Here is a 5746-nt window from a genome sequence, read left to right as displayed (position 1 = left end):
CGGACTCCGAACAACTTTCGGTTTGCTGCATACTCATATTCATACAACCCTAGCGTCACCAAACCTTAAGTGTGTAGACCCTACGGGTTCGGGAGACATGCAGACATGACCGAGACGGCTCTCCGGTCAATAACCAACAGCGGGATCTGGATACCCATGTTGGCTCCCACATACTCCATGATGATCTCATCGGATGAACCACGATGTCGAGGATTTAAGCAACCCCGTATACAATTCCCTTTGTCAATCGGTACGTTACTTGCCCGAAATTCGATCGTCGGTATCCCAATACCTCGTTCAATCTCGTTATCGGCAAGTCACTTTACTCGTACCGTAATGCATGATACCGTGACTAGACACTTGGTCACTTTGAGCTCATTATGATGATGCATTACCGAGTGGGCCCAGAGATACCTCTCCGTCATACGGAGTGACAAATCCCAGTGTCGATCCGTGTCAACCCAACATACACTTTCGGAGACACCTGTAGTGCACCTTTATAGTCACCCAGTTACGTTGTGACGTTTGGTACACCCAAAGCACTCCTACGGTATCCGGGAGTTACATGATCTCATGGTCTAAGGAAAAGATACTTGACATTGGAAAAGCTCTAGCAAACGAACTACACGATCTTTGTGCTATGCTTAGGATTGGGTCTTGTCCATCACATCATTCTCCTAATGATGTGATCCCGTTATCAATGACATCCAATGTCCATAGTCAGGAAACCATGACTATCTGTTGATCAATGAGCTATTCAACTAGAGGCTCACTAGGGACATGTTGTGGTCATTTCCGGATAATACAATTATAGCATGAATAAAAGACAATTACCATGAATAAGGAAATATAATAATAATCCTTTTATTATTGCCTCTAGGGCATACTTCCAACAGTCTCCCACTTGCACTAGAGTCAATAATCTAGTTACATTGTGATGAATCGAACACCCATAGAGTTCTGGTGTTGATCATGTTTTGCTGATGGAAGAGGTTTAGTCAACAGATCTGCGACATTCAGATCCGTATGTACTTTGTAAATATCTATGTCTCCATCTTGAACATTTTCACAGATGTAGTTGAAACGACACTTGATGTGCCTGGTCTTCTTGTGAAACCTGGGCTCCTTGGCAAGGGCAATAGCTCCAGTGTTGTCACAGAAGAGAGTGATTGGCCCGGACACATTGGGTATGACTCCTAGGTCGCTGATGAACTCCTTCATCCATATTGCTTCATGTGCTGCCTCCGAGGCTGCCATGTACTCCGCTTCACATATAGATCCCGCCACGACGCTCTTCTTGCAACTGCACCAGCTTACTGCTCCACGATTCAACATATACACATATCCGGTCTGTGACTTAGAGTCATCCAGATCTGTGTCGAAGCTAGCATTGACGTAACCCTTTACGACGAGCTCTTCGTCACCTCCATAAATGAGAAACATGTCCTTTGTCCTTTTCAGGTACTTCAGGATATTCTTGACCGCTGTCCAGTGTTCCTTGCCGGGATTACTTTGGTACCTTCCTACCAAACTTACGGCAAGGTTTACATCAGGTCTGGTACACAACATGGCATACATAATAGATCCTATGGCCGAGGCATAGGGGATGACACTCATCTCTTCTTTATCTTTTGCCGTGGTCGGGCATTGAGCCGAGCTCAATTTCACACCTTGCAATACAGGCAAGAACCCTTTCTTGGACTGATCCATTTTGAACTTCTTCAAAATCTTATCAAGGTATGTGCTTTGTGAAAGACCTATGAGGCGTCTTGATCTATCCCTATAGATCTTGATGCCTAATATGTAAGCAGCTTCTCCAAGGTCCTTCATTGAAAAACACTTATTCAAGTAGGCCTTAATGCTGTCCAAAAGTTCTATATCATTTCCCATCAAAAGTATGTCATCTACATATAATATGAGAAATGCTACAGAGCTCCCACTCACTTTCTTGTAAACGCAGGCTTCTCCATAAGTCTGCATAAACCCAAACACTTTGATCATCTCATCAAAGCGAATGTTCCAACTCCGAGATGCTTGCACCAGCCCATAAATGGATCGCTGGAGCTTGCATACCTTGTTAGCATTCCTAGGATCGACAAAACCCCTGGCTGCATCATATACAGTTCTTCCTTAAGATAGCCGTTAAGGAAAGCTGTTTTGACGTCCATCTGCCATATCTCATAATCATAGTATGCGGCAATTGCTAACATGATTCGGACGGACTTCAGCTTCGCTACGGGAGAGAAAGTCTCATCGTAGTCAACCCCTTGAACTTGCCGGTAACCCTTAGCAACAAGTCGAGCTTTATAGATGGTAACATTGCCATCCGCGTCCATCTTCTTCTTAAAGATCCATTTGTTTTCTATCGCTCGCCAATCATCGGGCAAGTCCATCAAAGTCCATACTTTGTTTTCATACATGGATTCTATCTCGGATTGCATGGATTCAAGCCATTTTTTGGAATCTGGGCCCGCCATCGCTTCTTCATAGTTCGAAGGTTCACCATTGTCCAACAACATGATTTCCAGGACAGGGTTGCCATACCACTCTGGTGTCGAACGTGTCCTTGTGGACCTACGAAGTTCAGTAGCAACTTGATCCGAAGTACCTTGATCATCATTAATTTCCTCTCCAGTCGGTGTAGGCACCACAGGAACATTTTCCTGAGCTGCACTACTTACAGGTTCAAGAGGTAGTACTTCATCGAGTTCTACTTTCCTCCCACTTACTCCTTTCGAGAGAAACTCTTTTTCCAGAAAGGATCCGTTCTTGGCAACAAAGATCTTGCCTTCGGATCTAAGGTAGAAGGTATACCCAATGGTTTCCTTAGGGTGTCCTATGAAGACACATTTTTCCGACTTGGGTTCGAGCTTTTCAGGTTGAAGTTTCTTTACATAAGCATCGCATCCCCAAACTTTTAGAAACGACAGCTTAGGTTTCTTCCCAAACCATAATTCATACGGTGTCATCTCAACGGATTTAGATGGAGCCCTATTTAAAGTGAATGTAGCTGTCTCTAGAGCGTATCCCCAAAATGATAGTGGTAAATCGGTAAGAGACATCATAGATCGCACCATATCCAATAGAGTGCAATTACGATGTTCGGACACACCGTTACGCTGAGGTGTTCTAGGCGGCGTGAGTTGTGAAACGATTCCACATTTTCTTAAGTGCGTACCAAATTCGTGACTTAAATATTCTCCTCCACGATCTGATTGTAAGAACTTTATTTTTCGATCACGTTGATTCTCTACTTCATTCTGAAATTCCTTGAACTTTTCAAAGGTCTCAGACTTGTGTTTCATCAAATAGACATACCCATATCTACTTCAGTCATCAGTGAGAGTGAGAACATAACGATATCCTCCGCGAGCCTCAACGCTCATTGGACCACACACATCAGTATGTATGATTTCCAATAAGTTGGTTGCTCGCTCCATTGTTCCGGAGAACGGAGTCTTTGTCATTTTGCCCATGAGGCATGGTTCGCATGTGTCAAATGATTCATAATCGAGGGACTCTAAAAGTCCATCAGCATGGAGCTTCTTCATGCGCTTGACACCAATGTGACCAAGGCGGCAGTGCCACAAGTATGTGGGACTATCGTTATCAACTTTACATCTTTTGGTATTCACAGTATGAATATGTGTAACATTACGTTTGAGATTCATTAAGAATAAACCATTGACCATCGGGGCATGACCATAAAACATATTTGTCATATAAATAGAACAACCATTATTCTCGAATTTAAATGAGTAGCCATCTCGCATTAAACGAGATCCAGATACAATGTTCATGCTCAAACTTGGCACTAAATAACAATTATTGAGGTTTAAAACTAATCCCGTAGGTAAATGTAGAGGTAGCGTGCCGACGGCGATCACATCGACCTTGGAACCATTCCTGACGCGCATCGTCACCTCGTCCTTCACCAGTCTCCGCTTATTCCACAGCTCCTGCTTTGGTGTTGCCGGCCTTCTTGTCCGCTAAGTATTTGGGGCAGTTCCGCTTCCAGTGACCCTTCCCTTTGCAATAAAAGCACTCAGTCTCAGGCTTGGGTCCATTCTTTGACTTCTTCCCGGCAACTGGTTTACCGGGCGCGGCAACATCTTTGCCGTCCTTCTTGAAGTTCTTCTTACCCTTGCCCTTCTTGAACTTGGTGGTTTTATTGACCATCAACACTTGATGTTCTTTCTTGATTTCTACCTCTGCTGACTTCAGCATTGAAAATACTTTAGGAATAGTTTTCACCATCCCCTGCATATTGTAGTTCATCACAAAGCTCTTGTAGCTCGGTGGGAGCGACTGAATGATTCTGTCAATGACCGCCTCGTCCGGGAGGTTAATGTCCAGCTGGGACAGGCGGTTGTGGAACCCAGACATTTTGAGTATGTGCTCACTGACAGAACTGTTTCCCTCCATCTTACAACTATAGAACTTGTCGGCGACTTCATATCTCTCGACCCGGGAATGAGCTTGGAAAACCATTTTCAGCTCCTCGAACATCTCATATGCTCCGTGTTGCTCAGAACGTTTTTGGAGCCCTGGTTCTAAGCTGTAAAGCATGCCGCACTGAATGAGGGAGTAATCATCAGCACGTGACTGCCAAGCGTTCATAACGTCTTGGTTCTCTGGGATGGGTGCTTCACCTAGCGGTCCTTCTAGGACATATGCTTTCTTGGCAGCTATGAGGATGATCCTCAGGTTCCAGACGCAGTCCGTATAGTTGCTGCCATCATCTTTCAGCTTGGTTTTCTCTAGGAACGCGTTGAAGTTCATGTTGACATGAGCGTTGGCCATTTGATCTACAAGACATATTTTTTTGCAAAAGATTTTAGACTAAGTTCATGATAATTAAGTTCATCTAATCAAATTATTTAATGAACTCCCACTCAGATTTGACATCCCTCTAGTCATCTAAGTGTTAAACGATCCGAGTCGACTAGGCCGTGTCCGATCATCATGTGAGACGGACTAGTCATCATCGGTGAACATCTCCATGTTGATCGTATCTTCCATACGACTCATGTTCGACCTTTCGGTGTCTGTGTTCCGAGGCCATGTCTGTACATGCTAGGCTCGTCAAGTTAACCCTAAGTGTTTTTTGCATGTGTAAAACTGTCTTACACCCGTTGTATGTGAACATAAGGATCTATCACACCCGATCATCACGTGGTGCTTCGAAACGACGAACTTTAGCAACGGCGCACCGTTAGGGGGAACACTTTCTTGAAATTATTATAAGGGATCATCTTATTTACTACCGTCGTTCTAAGTAAACAAGATGCATAAACATAATAAACATCACATGCAATTATATAGTAGTGACATGATATGGCCAATATCATATAGCTCATTTGATCTCCATCTTCGGGGCTCCATGATCATCTTCGTCACCGGCATGACACCATGATCTCCATCATCATGATCTCCATCATCGTGTCTCCAAGAAGTTGCTCGCCAACTATTACTTCTACTACTATGGCTAACGGTTTAGTAATAAAGTAAAGTAATTACATGGCGTTAAATCATTGACACGCAGGTCATACAATAATTAAGACAACTCCTATGGCTCCTGCCGGTTGTCATACTCATCGACATGCAAGTCGTGATTCCTATTACAAGAACATGATCTCATACATCACAATATATCATTCATCATTCATCACAACTTTTGGCCATATCACATCACATAGCAATTGCTGCAAAAACAAGTTAGACGTCCTCTAATTGTTGTTGCATC

This window comes from Triticum aestivum, chromosome 3B (genome assembly GCF_018294505.1).
Source record: "Triticum aestivum cultivar Chinese Spring chromosome 3B, IWGSC CS RefSeq v2.1, whole genome shotgun sequence".
NCBI classification, from domain to species: domain Eukaryota; kingdom Viridiplantae; phylum Streptophyta; class Magnoliopsida; order Poales; family Poaceae; genus Triticum; species Triticum aestivum.
Note: the sequence above shows the minus strand (reverse complement) of the source record.